The sequence below is a fragment of the Lepidochelys olivacea genome, assembly GCF_965140295.1.
Source record: "Lepidochelys olivacea isolate rLepOli2 genome assembly, chromosome: 2".
In the NCBI taxonomy this organism is placed as follows: Eukaryota; Metazoa; Chordata; order Testudines; family Cheloniidae; genus Lepidochelys; species Lepidochelys olivacea.
Genome location: NC_140412.1, coordinates 110479457 through 110496576, shown reverse-complemented (window position 1 = coordinate 110496576; position 17120 = coordinate 110479457). Strand labels below are relative to the sequence as shown.

Here is a 17120-nt window from a genome sequence, read left to right as displayed (position 1 = left end):
GGGCGCAGGGACTAAATTAGGAGTGACTCAACCAGGTCATTCTCTTTAGTCCTGTAGGCAGTCCTATTGTACCATCTTATGGTGAGCAGGCAGGAGATGAGGATGGCTTGCAGTCCTACTGCACTGTCTGCTGCCAGCCGAAGATGTAAAAGATAGATGAAGTAGATCAAAACAAGAAATAGACCAGATTTGTTTTTTATTCATTTGTTCCCCGCTCCCTTCCTCCCTCCATCCCTCTGTGAAATCAACGGCCGATAATCATTTTGGTGAGGTCTGTCAGGGGCACCTTGAAAACTTTAATGGAGATTCAGTCCTGCCTGAAATACCAGAGGGAGGGATAGCTTAGTGGGTTGAGAATTGGCCTGCTAAATCCAGGGTTTTGAGTTCAATCCTTGAGGGGGCCATTCTGTGTGACAGTTGTTTTTGTTTCTCCTTGATGTAAACCCACCCCCTTTGTTGATTTTAATTCCCTGTAAGCCAACCCTGTAAGCCATGTCGTCAGTCGCCCCTCCCTCCGTCAGAGCAATGGCAGACAATCGTTCTGCGCCTTTTTTTCTGTGCAGATGCCATACCACGGCAAGCATGGAGCCTGCTCAGCTCACTTTGGCAATTAGGAGCACATTGAACACCACGTGCATTGTCCAGCAGTATATGCAGTAGCAGAACCTGACAAAGCGAAACCGGACGAGTAGGCGACGTCAGCGCGATGATGAGAGTGATGAGGACATGGACACAGACTTCTCTCAAAGCATGGGCCCTGGGAATGTGGTCATCATGGTGCTAATGGGGCAGGTTCATGCAGTGGAACGCCGATTCTGGGCCCGGGAAACAAGCACAGATTGGTGGGACCTCATAGTGTTGCAGATCTAGGACGATTCCCAGTGGCTGCGAAACTTTCGCATGCGTAAGGGCACTTTCATGGAACTTTGTGACTTGCTTTCCCCTGCTCTGAAGCGCATGAATACCAAGATGAGAGCAGCCCTCACAGTTGAGAAGCGAGTGGCGATAGCCCTGTGGAAGCTTGCAACGCCAGACAGCTACCGGTCAGTCGGGAATCAATTTGGAGTGGGCAGTTCTACTGTGGGGGCTGCTGTGATCCAAGTAGCCAATGCAATCAAAGGTCTGCTGATCTCAAGGGTAGTGACCCTGGGAAATGTGCAGGTCATAGTGGATGGCTTTTCTGCAATGGGATTCCCTAACTGTGGTGGGGCCATAGATAGAACCCATATCCCTATCTTGACACCGGAGCACCAAGCCAGCGAGTACATAAACCGCAAGGGGTACTTTTCAATAGTGCTGCAAGCACTGGTGGATCACAAGGGACGTTTCACCAACATCAACGTGGGATGGCCGGGAAAGGTCATGACGTTCTCACCTTCAGGAACTCTGGTCTGTTTCAAAAGCTGCAGGAAGGGACTTTATTCCCAGACCAGAAAATAACCATTCGGGATGTTGAAATGCCTATAGTTATCCTTGGGGACCCAGCCTACCCCTTAATGCCCTGGCTCATGAAGCCGTACACAGGCAGCCTGGACAGTAGTTTGGAGCTGTTCAACTACAGGCTGAGCAAGTGCAGAATGGTGGTAGAATGTGCATTTGGACGTTTAAAGGCGCGCTGGCGCAGTTTACTGACTCGCTTAGACCTCAGCGAAACCAATATTCCCACACTTATTACTGCTTGCTGTGCGCTCTGCAATATCTGTGAGAGTAAGGGGGAGACCTTTATGGTGGGGTGGGAGGTTGAGGCAAATCACCTGGCCACTGGTTACGTGCAGCCAGACACCAGGGCGGTTAGAAGAGCACAGGAGGGTGTGGTGCGCATCAGAGAAGCTTTGAAAACCTGTTTCATGACTGGCCAGGCTATGGTGTGAAAGTTCTGTTTGTTTCTCCTTGATGAAACCCCCCACCCCTTGGTTCACTCTACTTCCCTGTAAGCTAACCACCCTTCCCTCCTCCCTTCGATCACCACTTGCAGAGGCAATAAAGTCATCGTTGCTTCACATTCATGCATTCTTTATTAATTCATCACACAAATAGGGGGATGACTACCAAGGTAGCCCGGGAGGGGTGGTGGAGGAGAGAAGCACCAGGAGGGGTTGTGGAGGAGGGAAGGACAAGGCCACACAGCACTTTAAAAGTTTAAAACTTTAAAACTTATTGAATGCCAGCCTTCTGTTGCTTGGGCAATCCTCTGGGATGGAGTGGCTGAGTGGCCGAAGGCCCCCCCACCACGTTCTTGGGCGTCTGGGTGTGGAGGCTGTGGAACTTGGGGAGGAGAGCGGTTGGTTACACAGGGGCTGTAGAGGCGGCCTGTGCTCCAGCTGCCTTTCCTGCAGCTCAACCATATGCTGGAGCACATTAGTTTGGTCCTCCAGCAGCCTCAGCATTGAATCCTGCCTCCTCTCCTCATGCTGCCGCCACCTTTCAGCTTCAGCCCTCTCTTCAGCCCGCCACTTACTCTCCTCAGCCTGCCACCTCTCCTCCCGGTCATTTTGTGCTTTCCTGCACTCTGACATTATTTGCCTCCACGCATTCGTCTGCTCTGTCAGTGTGGGAGGACAGCATGAGCTCAGAGAACATTTCATCGCGAGTGCATTTTTTCCACCTTCTAATCTTCCCTAGCCTCTGGGAAGGAGAAGATCCTGTGATCCTTGAAACACATGCAGCCGGTGGAGGAAAAAAAAAGGGACAGTGCTATTTAAAAAGACACATTTTATAGAACAATGGGTACACTCTTTCACGGTAAACCTTGCTGTTAACATTACATACACAGCACATGTGCTTTTGTTCCAAGGTCGCATTTTGCTGCCCCCCACCATGTGGCTAACCCCTCACCCCTTCCCCCTCACCGTGGCTAACAGCGGGGAACATTTATGTTCAGCCACAGGTAAACAGCCCAGCAGGAACGGGCACCTCTGAATGTCCCCTTCAGAAAAGCACCCTATTTCAACCAGGTGACCATGAATGATATCACTCTCCTGAGGATAACACAGAGAGATAAAGAACGGATGTTGTTTGAACGCCAGCAAACATACACTGCAATGCTTTGTTGTACAGTGGTTCCCGAGTATGTGCTACTGGCCTGGAGTGGTAAAGTGTCCTACCATGGTGGACGGAATAAGGCTGCCCTCCCCAGAAACCTTTTGCAAAGGAGAGCCGCAAATGCTAGGGCAAATTAATCATTAAACATGCTTGCTTTTAAACCATGTATACTATTTGAAAAGGCACACTCACCAGAGGTCCCTTCTCCACCTGGCGGGTCCGGGAGGCAGCTTTGGGTAGGTTTGGGGGGTACTGGCTCCAGGTCCAGGGTGAGAAACAGTTCCTGGCTGTTGGGAAAACCGGTTTCTCTGCTTGCTTGCTGTGAGCTATCTACAATTTCATCATCATCATCTTCTTCGTCCCCAAAATCTGCTTCCGTGTAGTCTCCATCTCCATTGAAGGAGTCAAACAACACGGCTGGGGTAGTGGTGGCTGAACCCCCTAAAGTGGCATGCAGCTCATCATAGAAGCAGCATGTTTGGGGCTCTGACCCGGAGTGGCCGTTTGCCTCTCTGGTTTTCTGGTAGGTTTGCCTCAGCTCCTTAAGTTTCACACAGCACTGCTTTGGGTCCCTGTTACGGCCTCTGTCCTTCATGCCCTGGGAGATTTTGACAAAGGTTTTGGCATTTCGAAAACTGGAACGGAGTTCTGATAGCACGGATTCCTCTCCCCATACAGCGATCAGATCCTGTACCTCCCATTCGGTCCATGCTGGAGCTCTTTTGTGATTCTGGGACTCCATCATGGTCACCTCTGCTGATGAGCTCTGCACTCACCTGCAGCTTGCCATGCTGGCCAAACAGGATATTGAAATTCAAAAGTTTGCGGGCCTTTTCCTGTCTACCTGGCATCTGAGTTGAGAGTGCTGTCCAGAGCGGTCACAATGGAGCACTCTGGGATAGCTTCCGGAGGCCAATACGTCTAATTGCGTCCACAGTACCCCAAATTCGACCTGAAAAGGCCGATTTTAGCACTAATCCCCTTGTTGGGGGTGGAGTAAGGAAATCGATTTTAAGAGCCCTTTAAGTCGAAAAAAAGGGCTTCGTCATGTGGACGGGTGCAGGGTTAAATCGATTTAACGCTGCTAAATTCGACCTCAACTCCTAGTGTAGACCAGGGCTTAGGCAGCACACTAGTGACTTCAGATGACTTTTGGAAGACTGTCATAAGCAACCCTCATCCAGGGTTCCTAACTGAGTTGGTAATGCCCAGAACTCATCACATGCTCATTGGCCATTTTTTCTAAAGTCAAGCATGAGCACAAGCCTCCTGAGATAGCTGTGGGCCAACACAAAGTCATTGCATTATGACACTGAAATGCAGATGTCCTGATAACTTTGTGATGCTGATGTGATTCCCTATATGGCATTCTGAATATGGAAATGTTTTTACTACGTTTTAAAATTTCCATTGCATGTCTGAATGACATTGTATGTTTTGTTTGGCCTTGTAGAAAAGTTTACTTGGGGTCACTGAGCGCATGAGCTGGTATAGAGACCTAGAGATTATTTAAGAAACTGCACTGGTACTTCATGTAATCTGTCTAATACATATATCTAATCTATTGGCATTAGCATTTCAAAGACAACAAAGTTAAAAGTCTACCCAGATGCATTGGTGATCTAAAGGAACCTACTGTTAAAGCACTAAATTAATTTTTCAAACATTTGCATGTTTCCTAAGATCTGTTGCCCACATAAAATATATGTAATTGCCTTAACATAAAACAAACTATACCCAGCTGTATGATATGATTGTAATTTAGTTAAATGTATCTGAAGCCAATATACAAAAAACTTAGCTTCACATTCTCAGTTATTGACAACATCTGTTGTATGATTCAGCATTCTGATCATCTTATTGGTTACCCAAACAAGTACATAAACAAAAACATGTTCTTTATTCTCCTGTTCTGACTCACTGGTTACTCTGTAACTCACTCCTGAACAACTAGACAGTGTCATCGAACTGTTAGCAGGCTCCAAGGGTTTTAAACCTGAAGTTCCTCTTCTCTGTGATGAAAACAGTTATTTACTTTAGTCAACAGAAGCCAGATGATGTTATTTCAAACACAACATTTATGTACAAAGTCTCAAATATCTATTTAGGAAAAGTTATAACGTGCTCAAATGTGTTTGATCTTCTTCTTGCCTGACAGACTTCCCTGTGTTATGTGTTTGATCATCATTTCCCCCCCTCAGTAAACACATATTGTATATTTATTTGATCTCCGGTTTCACTGGCAATATAATATGCTTGGCTGAAATATGTTCCTGCTAGTCATTACTGCATATGTGGGGGATTATTTGAAATGATCTCCGTTAACTAATACCTTTTTGGTAAACCTTTCATATCTGTTGGATTTTGTGTTGAAACTCCTACTGTAAGAATGGAACCAGTGACATAGTACATAGCAAATTATGAAGTTGTGAGAAAGTAAATGAAATAGGACACATATACTCGGGATGGTTATTACCATTATTTATTATTTTATATTTATCGTAAGGGTTTTCTTTGGGCCCCATGTGCTAGGGTTCACACAAACATATAAGAAGCCATAATCTGTGTCCTGAAGAGCTTACAGTCTAAATTACAAGCAGAGGCAACAAGGGAATTTAACAAACAACAGGAGACCAAGGGGATGGGAGGAAAAGTGTAACCGTAATAAGATTGTATGTTTCCATAGACTAGCTTTGTGCAGAGAGTAATGGTTCAAATGATTTGGAATTTGTTGTCACCTACTAAAAAATAAATAGCCTCTCTCTTTGATTGCTGCTCAATCTAGTTATCCTTGTTGGCTGACTTTTTGTAGGCATCACACTAAAAATGAAGGATTTGAAGGAAGAGATGGTATTGGCTTTATGAATTAGTATTGAGAGGGTGCTTGCATAAGGGACAGTTTAGTAAAAAGCTTGTAACCATGGGAAGGGTGGACAAATGGGAGTTCAAGGCAGGCATCACTGGTGAAGAGGGCAGCAATGAGTTGTGAAGGACCTTGAAAGTGACAACGAGAAGCACAAATTCAATGCAGTGGAAAACAGGAGGCCAATGGAGGGATGTAAAGATTGTGTTGGTAGGGGTATGTCATGAGGTCAGAGAGACGAAGTGTAGGTTTCTCTGCTGAGCGTTACCTGTAAGCTGATGGAAAGACTAATCCTGATGCTGATGGATGAGGTAGTTGAACCTCAGCTGCCTTGTGTTCAGATTAGATTCAGGTGGAGTTGTTGCACCCGAGATCAGGTATGTCGCCTGACTTAAGACATAGAAGATGTATTTGAGTGAGGAAATAAAGTTGCCATGGTCTTTATTGATCTGACAGCATCTTATGACGCTGTGTGGCACATCAGGCTGACTACCAAGATGCTGCAAGTTATTCTTTGTAGGCTGGTGGTGCAGTTCATCCAAGAAATGACTAGCAACCAAAGTTTCATCCTGAAAGACCGGGAGAAAATCAGTCACCTTAAACGACCCCACAGTGGCTGTCTATAAGGGTTGGTTTTGGCTCCCCTTTTGTTCCATATATACACAAATGACCTTCCTGAAATATAGGCCAAGAAGTATATGTATGTTGATGACATCTGTATTGTTGACAATGGAAACGACATCCACAGGATCAAAGGGAATCTCAGACAAGATATGGCTACTTTGATCACTTACTTCCACCAATGGAGACTAATTCTCAATGAAACCGAAACAGTGGCAACTGGTTTCCAGCAAAACAATCATCTTGCCCATGAGCCCATCTCGATCCGTGTCCAAGGACAGCTATTGCCATTCCATCAAGTTTTGTTACATACTTGGAAGTAAAACTCAACTGTAGCCTGACATACCAGCCTCACCTGGAACACCTGAAAATGAAGATTTCCTCCCGTACCACCTTGCTTCAAAAACTACCTGGAACCTCCTAGGAACAGACCCTTCAGTGCTTCGTACACCTGAACTTGCCCCCCAAAAACCTGGAAAGTTTTAGAGTTTAATGTACATTTCTGTACACATAAGCAATATTTTCAAAAGTGATTAATGATTTTGGAGGCCTCCATTTTTTTGTGTATTCCCAGCTTGAAATACATTTAAAAATGTCTAATTTTCAGAGGGTGAGTGCTGAGCACTTTGTGAAAATCCAGGCCCCTTTTAAGGCATCTCAAGTATCTTTCTATGGGTCTCTTGGTGCTTTCAGGCTCTTGGACTCTCCCACAAGCCCCAATGTGGGATACTTCTTCCCACCTAACTAGAGATCCCACTGTCTGCTTCATCCAAAGAGCCATACTTCCTGCTTTCCCATCCTGTGTCACTGAGACTTACCCTTCCTAAAACCCTCACTCCTTTCCACCAATCCACAGACCTATAGAAACAAAGTCAAATCACTGAATAGTTCAGATATGGAACACTCTTTTTTTTTTAAAAAAAACACCTTGTTTTAAATAACAAATATAGTATTGCTTTGCATTTGTTTGTTGCATTGTCTTCCTGTGGTGGGGTGTATCAACCCCGCACTGGTGATGCAGGGGTTGGCAAACTGCTTTGGGCTCAAGAGGTCACACCCCCTTGCCCTTGCTGGGCATGCTCCCAGTGGAGAGAGCATATAAAAGGAAGTCTGGGCTGACTGAGGAGGAGAGCAGACATGTGCTGCAGGCTCCTGATGAGAAGCTGATGGAACTCCAAACCACGCAGGGTGAGCACCTTGACTATGCTGCAGGAGCCCAGTCAACCGCGGGGACTGAAGGAAATAACCAGCTGCTACCTGCAGAGGAGATTCCAGAGCAAAGACTAAGGGTAGGAAGCGACCCAAAAGACACGTTTGGGGATATGGAGCCCTGCAACGTGGTAACTGGTTTTGAAGGGCCCTGGGTTAGAACCCGGTGGAGTAGTTTGTGCCAGGGTTCCCCTACCTTCCCCGCTATTGCCATCAGGCATGACTGCCACTAGAGAGCGTGGCTTCTTGGACTATTGCCATCAGGCACTACTGCTGTTAGGGAGGGCGAATTTTTGGACTTTTGCAAGTAGGCACTGCTGCTGCCAGAGAGAAAGCGGCTCCATGGACTCTTGCCACTAGGCATGGCCGCCGCCAGAGAGAATGCGGCTCTAGAGACCTTCGCTACTTACCCTGCCAGAAAAGGTGCCCTCTTAGATTCCCGCTGCTGGGGCGCTGATGTCCCAAAGCCACTCAGCGTCTCGGACCCCCACTGACCCCCTGACACTTCCAGCCAAGAATTTCAGAGTAATTTACAATCATTAGTTAAATGAGCTTCACAATGCCCTTGTGCGGCAGGTGAGTATTATTATAACCATTTGTAACCCTTCTGCCCGTCAGAGTTGGCAGCAACAAGGGCCGGGTTCAATATCTAGGGGTTCCATTCCAATAACACAATGCAAACCGGCTCGAGCCCCCACCCAGTGACCTGGGACAAATATATACCACCCCCGCTGGGCGCCTCCAAGAGGCAATACTTCCCCTCTCGCAAGCACATAGTCTGAGTGTAGCAAAAGTCTTTTAATAACAGAGAGAAACAATGTGGCATTATGTTGGGGAAACACCACCAACCGGATTCATAACACAACCCATGAGCAAAAACAACCCCACCCCAGGCAAATTGGGGCATGCCCTTTTCCCTTTGGTTCTTGAGTCCAGCAACCCCAAAAGTCCAATGCCCCAAAAGTCTCTGTCCCTGGTCAGGGCAGCCCCAGAGTTCGAAAGTTTATCGGCGGAGCTTTACCTCCCAACCTGGGTGGAAATGGGACGGGGGTAAGAGGCACCTTACGTGATCTGAAGCTGACCGCCCCATAGCTCCATAGCGGCGCTCCGCTCCGCTCCGCCAGCCGCCCCACAAAACTCCTTCGCGCAGCTGCACTCCGCTCCACCAGCCGCCCCACGAACTCCTTCACTCAGCTGCGCTCCGCTCCGCCAGCCGCCCCACGAACTCCTTCGCTCAGCTCCACGGCCCACAAGCAGCTCCTGCCATCCACACACTGCTCCGTGTCGAACTGCTTCGCCAGCCGGCCCGCAAACTGCTCCACAATATATCTTCAGGCTCCCCCACTACTTAACACAACACTCAGTGATTTCAGCGCTTAGGTGAATTCAGCTTATAATAGGGGAGCCCCAGTGCTGGTGCACTGTCAGCCCAAAGTGAGCTCAGCAGCCTGTAACTAGACTTCTAATGAAATCAAAATTAGCTCTGATATTCCACAGTGGAGAGAGGAGGAAGTGCAATTAGCATGTAAGGCCCTCACCAAGGGGCCCATGCCACCAAGTATTAATACTTGTCCCCAGCCTCTCTCCATTCACACAGTTTTGGAACCCATGACCCTTGCCTAGCGAGTGCTACTTAGATGATGGTGAATCCCTCCATCGTAACAAAAGGCCACGTACAGTTCCAAGCACAGTTCCCATAATCAGGGTAATAACAATTTATTCTTCCTGCCCCAATAACAGAGACACTGGGGATCCCACAGCAGCCAAAGTGACCATTTGGGCAGCTATGGTCTCATTCTAGGCGTGGTGGGTGTGCCTATGCAAATGAGATCGGCCCCTGAAATTCTTTTCCACAACTTGCCACACCTCACCACCAGATGTCAGGGTGGAGCTCATCCTGACACTGCTTACATCCTCCCCCCAGCCGAGACTTTGTCGTCCCGACAAATCACACTCCCTTTATACCAACTCATTGGTTTCCTCCAAAGGGCCTCAGGAAGCCCACTTTAGCTTCCACAAGCCTGTGTGCTAAATGTATTGGCTCCTCACTAGTCACCCCAGGTGCATCATAAGTTAACCGTTTCACTGGTCTTATCACCCTGTCTCGTCTATTGAGAATCTCTGTTGCCGAAGTAAGGGGAACATCCTCTTGAGTGACGGATGGAGAGGCTTCCCTGGAGGGTCCCTCGGCTACTGGCGTAGGCCCCTGCACTCCTAGTTCTAACGCTGGAGGGTCCAAGGTGCCCAGGACATCCTCTACCTGTCTGTCCCCATTGTCCAATAAGCTGTGTGTGTCATCACAGGGGGGTCTCATCAGCAGCACCGGGGTATCAGAAAGGGGCCTAAATAGTTCCGCCATTGGGTTTAGGGCGGAAGAGGGAAAACTCTCGTTTGGTTCAGCTGATCGAGACTGAAATCTTGTCTCCATCCCAGGATACACCAGGGTTGTGTCTTCCTCCTCAGACTCACTCTCAGATGTGCAGAATAGGGGTAAGTTAGCTGCAGGGGGCCCACTGTCTGTGTTGGATGGCGGCTTTGGTCTAGCACCTCTGTTCTGCCCGGCGGCCCTGCCGTGGCCCATCTCACAAGGGGTGCTTACCAATTCCCCCACAGGGAGCAAAAGGTTTCTATGCACCGTCTTTATTTGCCCTGGACCGTCTTCAGGTTTGATCTTGTAGACCGGCAGATCTCCCAGCTTTTCCATCACCAGGTAAGGTATTGCCTTCCATCTGTCAGCTATCTTGTGTTTGCCAGCAATACCCAAATTTCGCAGCAGGACTCTGTCCCCCGGCTGGAGCTCCTGCGAACGCACTCTAGCATCATATCGATGTTTGTTGCGGTCTGCGTTCTTCCGAGCCGCAGCGGTAGCTAAGCGATAAGCATCCCGCAGCTTTTCTCTTAGTCGGGATACATATTGCTGATGAGTTTCATAGCTATCTCCATCCTCTGATACACCAAAGCACAAGTCTATGGGTAATCTTGGTTCTCGCCCAAACATCAAGAGATATGGGGTGACTCCCGTAGCATCGTTCTTTGTGGCATTGTAGGCATGCACCAGAAATGCGACATGCTGGCTCCAGGTTGCCTTCTGCTCTGGTCGCAAAGTTCCCAACATATCTAATAGGGTTCGATTGAACCTCTCTGGCTGAGGATCACCTTGGGGGTGATAAGGCGTTGTCCTAGACTTTTTAATTCCTGCTATCTTCAGCACCTCCTTCAGAAGGTGACTCTCAAAATCCCGCCCCTGATCAGAGTGTATCCGAGCCGGGAATCCATAGACTGAGAAATATTTGTCCCACAATACTCGAGCAACGGTGGTGGCCCTCTGATCACGTGTGGGATATGCTTGTGCATACCGTGTAAAATGGTCAGTCACTACTAGAATGTTTCCAACATTCCTCTTGTCTACCTCTACAGACAAGAAATCAATGCATACCAACTCCAAAGGTTTGTTGCTGGTGATGTTCTTGAGATATGCAGCCCTCGTGGGCAGAGTTTTCCTTTGAACACATCGAGCGCAAGTCTCACATTTCCTGCGAACATCTTCAGCCATTCGGGGCCAATAGAACCTACTACGAATAAGTTCCAGGGTCCTCTCCATCCCTAAATGCCCAAAGTCATCATGCAGGGCCCTCATGGCCAGGGCTCTGTACTTTTTTGGCAGTACTAGTTGTGCTCGTTGTTTTTGTAAAGGGTCAGTGGTCATTCGGTGTAGCACTCCCTGAATCAGTTTTAGTTTGGTCCATTCTCTCAATAGTAGTTTACCCTCCGGGTTAGGTGGGACAACCGCAGTTGGGCTTCGCCCCTCCCTTTTGGCAAGTAGTGTATCACGAATGTCAATATCTTGCCGCTGGGCTTCTTGCCAGTCAGCCGCATTGAGCATGGGCAAAGGAGATTGGTCTAATGCAATATAGTTCACCGAAGCAGAAGGCATGCATTCAGGGGGCAGGCCCAAAGCTTCTGCAACACATCCCTGAAAGTCTTCACGGGCCTCTGGCTCTCGGCGACTCACACTGCAAATAGCTCTCACTCCATCTGTGGGTATCACAGCAACTTCTGGAGCCTGCGGACGCCTGGACAATGCATCTGCATCTACATTGCTTCTCCCTGATCGGTACTGAATGCTGAACTCATAGCTAGCCAAGGCGGCCACCCATCTCTGCCCTGTAGCATCCAGCTTAGCACTTGTTAACACATAAGTCAGTGGATTGTTGTCTGTCCACACCTGGAACTGAGCACCATACAAGTAGTCTCGAAATTTCTCAGTGATGGCCCATTTCAAGGCCAAAAACTCCAGCTTGTGGGTGGGATAGCGAGTTTCACTATCAGACAATCCTCGGCTGGCAAAGGCTACAGGTTTACATTTGCCTTCCACTTCCTGGTACAGGACTGCTCCCAGACCCTCCAAACTGGCATCAGTATGCAGGATAAATGGTTTGCTTGGGTCAGCAAAAACTAGGACTGGAGCATGAGTTAGGCAAGTAATGATTTCTTGAAAAGCCCTTTCACATCTCTCATCCCACCGTGGCCCAAATGGTGCAAAGGGGCCATTGTGTCTCTGCACAGGAGGCTTTGGGGACCTCCCCTTATTCTTGGACTTAGATTTGTTCTTGCTGGACTGATGTCCCCTGGTAAGATCATTCAGAGGCTTTACAATCGTAGCATAGTTTTTCACAAATCTGCGGTAGTAGCCACTAAATCCAAGGAAGGTCTTGAGTTCTCTGTAGTTACTTGGACGTGGCCATGTAGTGAGTGCTTCTATTTTATCAGGATCAGTACTCACACCTTCTTGGGACACAATGTGACCCACGTACTTCACTGAGGTTCTGCAGAACTGGCATTTGTCAATTGAAAGCTTCAGACCATAATCCTCCAACCTATCAAGCACTTTAAGAAGTCTTTCTTCATGCTCCTCTAAGGTTCTTCCAAACACAATCAGGTCATCCAAATAAACTAACACTTGCAGTAAATTCATGTCTCCCACAACTTTCTCCATGAGACGTTGAAAGGTGGCAGGTGCTCCAGAAATCCCTTGGGGCATGCGTTCGAACTGATAAAACCCTAATGGGCAGATGAAGGCTGTCTTCTCCTTATCTTCTTCTCCCAGAGGGATCTGGTAGTATCCACTTCGAAGATCCAACACAGAGAACCACTGGCTTCCCAGCAAACAGTCTAAGGCGTCTTGCACTCGAGGCATAGTGTACTGGTCGACCACCGTACGGCTGTTTAGGGTGCGGTAGTCAATACACATCCGGATTTTCCCATTCTTTTTGCGGACTACCACGATGGGTGAGGCGTATGGGCTGCGGGACTCTGTAATGATGCCATTCGCAGCCAGCTCCTGAAGATGATGTCGCACATCTTCCATCTCAGAGAGAGCAATCTTCCTAGATCTCTCCCTGAAAGGTCGAGAGTCATGTAGTCTGATATTGTGCTCTACTCCTTTTGCACATCCCACATCCCACTCATGCAGTGAGAACACCTTGGATCTTTCACAAAGTTTCTTCCTCAGGCGATCTCTCCAGTCCTCGGACACTGGTGAATCTCCAAAGTCAAACTTTGCTGGGTCTATTGCCGGAACTGGAGTTTCATACTGGGGTTTTACAATCGACTCAGGCTCAAAGAGGTCTGCTATCTTTTGTCCTTGCTTCACAAAAATATCACGACTCGTTTCATTAGCAATCAGTATAGTCACCCTTTCCTGGGCTTCAGCAGGTAGGGTTATGACTCCACTGGGGACCAGCACTCCTTCAGGGAGCTCTCCTCCCATCGGCTGCTCTATCATTGCTAACGTCCCTTTACTGCCTTTCAGACAGGTACTCATGACAAGCACTTCTTGCTCCGTCCTTGCAGGCACTACTAAGGGGGTTGTGCCCGCGTACTTCAGTGCCCCAAGCGGTAGCTCAGATGTGTCCCTTTTAGCGCTCTCAATTTTCCTATAGGCTTCAGCACAAAGCGTATGGATCATCAGGGTATTCAGGTACTGGTCCCCAGCCCGCCTTCTGCAGTAATCCGCGAGTACCTTGAAGAGACTGGAGTTGGTCCCTATCAGCACAGACACATCAGAAGTCCCTTTAGGGTCAGGGCATATTAAGGCAGCTGTGTCTACCTCTTCTCTCACCCCAGCAACCTCCTCTGGGAATTCCAGGTGCACTATGACATACCCTTGATAGGGGTATTCATCCATGCTGAGGCCACATAGGCCAAGGCCAGTCAGTGGCTGTATAGGCAGGTGCCTAAGCATCTGTTGGTAGAATGACTGAAATATAATAGTCACTTGAGATCCAGTGTCAAGCACTGCTTTACACTCCACCCCTTCGATCCTCACCATGACCTCTGCTCGAGGCCCTATCAGTCCTGCAGGGATCCCAGCTGGACAGTCTTTTCTGGGGGAATCTTCAAATCCTGCAGACCTGGGGGGTCCCCGTCCCCAGACCCTCTGGCAGCTACCGGATCTCTCCCAACTGATCCTCAGCTTTCCATACACTAAGGAGGGGTTTTCTTCATTACGGCACTTGGCAGCACTGTGTCCATCCTGACCACATCGGTAGCAGAAGAATTGACCTTTCCCCCTTCGCCTGGGGGGGATGGTGGCTCTAAGTGCGGGCTTCTCAATCGCCACAGTTTGAGGCTTCTTATTCCTAGAAGTCTTAACTCGGTCAACGGTACTTTGCAGCTCAGCTATCCATTCCGTCAGGACCTGCATTTGTTGGGCAAGTTCCTCTCTGGTGCTCACCATCAGTACACTGGCCATTTGCAGTGGTGTTGTGCTGGCTGGCTCCGATGTTTGGGCTTCCCAAAACTCACTGGCAGCCTGCCTTTCTTCCTCCTCTCGGACCTCTTTTATCAGCTGGGAGTAACTTGGGGGATGTTCCCGTCGTTCTCTTAGCCGGAGATGAAGTAGAATCGGGTTCTGATACTGAGTTCCTCTTACAATTTGAGCCAGTCTGGTCTGATCCATCTGCTCAGCAGTCACTGCTCCCCTCATGACAGCTCTCTGAAGCAGTCTCTCCAGTCTCTGTATGTAGGCTGAAGCCTTCTCGCCCTTTTGTTGTCGGGAATTAAGGAACTTACAGTAGCTGTCTTCAGGGCCCTCTATGCTCCCAAAGTTGTGTTCAAGGGCCTCTAGGCAGTCCTTCACACTGACCCCAGGGTCAATGAGCTTCAGGGTGCGAATCACATCTAATGCTGGGCCGCCAAGGCTCTCTATAAGGCATCTTCGCTTTTCTGCATCTGGTACGGCCCACTCTTGCAGCATTTCAGTGGTATGCTCTAACCAGGGTTCAAACTCCTCCTCCCCAGCAAATAATCTTAACTTACGACAAGAGTCTGACTCAGCATGGGGCAGCACAACCTTTTCCAATATTTGCCCCATAGCTTTTGTCCAATCATCAGCCGAGGCTGCAGCCTCCGAGCTAGAAGCTGCTGAGCCAGGGCCCAACAAACCTGACATATTAGCCATTATACAAACAGTAATTTCCTCAAAATATAAGCACAAACAAAAAAAATATATAAATTGTTTCCCAATGTAGTGGATCACTCAACAGGTGCTTGCGAGGGGTACTGACCCAGGCGATCCCGGACGAGCCCCCAAAAATGTAACCCTTCTGCCCGTCAGAGTTGGCAGCAACAAGGGCCGGGTTCAATATCTAGGGGTTCCATTCCAATAACACAATGCAAACCGGCTCGAGCCCCCACCCAGTGACCTGGGACAAATATATACCACCCCCGCTGGGCGCCTCCAAGAGGCAATACTTCCCCTCTCGCAAGCACATAGTCTGAGTGTAGCAAAAGTCTTTTAATAACAGAGAGAAACAATGTGGCATTATGTTGGGGAAACACCACCAACCGGATTCATAACACAACCCATGAGCAAAAACAACCCCACCCCAGGCAAATTGGGGCATGCCCTTTTCCCTTTGGTTCTTGAGTCCAGCAACCCCAAAAGTCCAATGCCCCAAAAGTCTCTGTCCCTGGTCAGGGCAGCCCCAGAGTTCGAAAGTTTATCGGCGGAGCTTTACCTCCCAACCTGGGTGGAAATGGGACGGGGGTAAGAGGCACCTTACGTGATCTGAAGCTGACCGCCCCATAGCTCCATAGCGGCGCTCCGCTCCGCTCCGCCAGCCGCCCCACAAAACTCCTTCGCGCAGCTGCACTCCGCTCCACCAGCCGCCCCACGAACTCCTTCACTCAGCTGCGCTCCGCTCCGCCAGCCGCCCCACGAACTCCTTCGCTCAGCTCCACGGCCCACAAGCAGCTCCTGCCATCCACACACTGCTCCGTGTCGAACTGCTTCGCCAGCCGGCCCGCAAACTGCTCCACAATATATCTTCAGGCTCCCCCACTACTTAACACAACACTCAGTGATTTCAGCGCTTAGGTGAATTCAGCTTATAATAGGGGAGCCCCAGTGCTGGTGCACTGTCAGCCCAAAGTGAGCTCAGCAGCCTGTAACTAGACTTCTAATGAAATCAAAATTAGCTCTGATATTCCACAGTGGAGAGAGGAGGAAGTGCAATTAGCATGTAAGGCCCTCACCAAGGGGCCCATGCCACCAAGTATTAATACTTGTCCCCAGCCTCTCTCCATTCACACAGTTTTGGAACCCATGACCCTTGCCTAGCGAGTGCTACTTAGATGATGGTGAATCCCTCCATCGTAACAAAAGGCCACGTACAGTTCCAAGCACAGTTCCCATAATCAGGGTAATAACAATTTATTCTTCCTGCCCCAATAACAGAGACACTGGGGATCCCACAGCAGCCAAAGTGACCATTTGGGCAGCTATGGTCTCATTCTAGGCGTGGTGGGTGTGCCTATGCAAATGAGATCGGCCCCTGAAATTCTTTTCCACAACTTGCCACACCTCACCACCAGATGTCAGGGTGGAGCTCATCCTGACACTGCTTACACATTTATAGATAAGAAAACCAGATCATCAGGGAAACGCAAGCTCTGCTTCTTTGCTTATTATACGGCGACTATATGTGCAAAACCCAAGTACAAATACCCAACATAATAGCTATGGGCATAAATAGCTACAAGTCTAGTCAGCACTCCCTTCAGTAAAGATTACTACATTACAAAATCACTTAGCTTTTTCATCTTTATTAGCAATGCCAAATCATTTGCTTAAATCAACCTTGGGATCAAGCCCTTAAAAATTGTGAAACTATTGTTGTTGATATTTAGTTTTATAGAAAAGTAACTACATCATCAATAAATCTTCAAGCCTGAGGGAAATACCTTCTGAATGAGGAAACTCTCGTTCATTTCTTTTACTGCCACATTTCCAAAAACGCTTGGATGCAAAAATATTAAAGGGTTTGATTTAATTTTGTTAGCATTTTGTACCATTTTTTCCCCTGGGAACTTCAAATCTGAA

At 48.3% G+C, this 17120-nt stretch overlaps 1 long non-coding RNA gene across 1 annotated transcript in view; it reads left to right on the top strand.

The window, feature by feature from the left end:
- The window catches only part of LOC311515489, a 34033-nt gene extending 32031 nt beyond the window's left edge, over positions 1-2002 (top strand). Inside the window, exon 4 of the long non-coding RNA XR_014710159.1 lies at positions 564-2002. This is a non-coding gene — a long non-coding RNA (uncharacterized lncRNA). The remainder of the gene's footprint in view (positions 1-563) is intronic.
- Positions 2003-17120: the final 15118 nt, after the last annotated feature.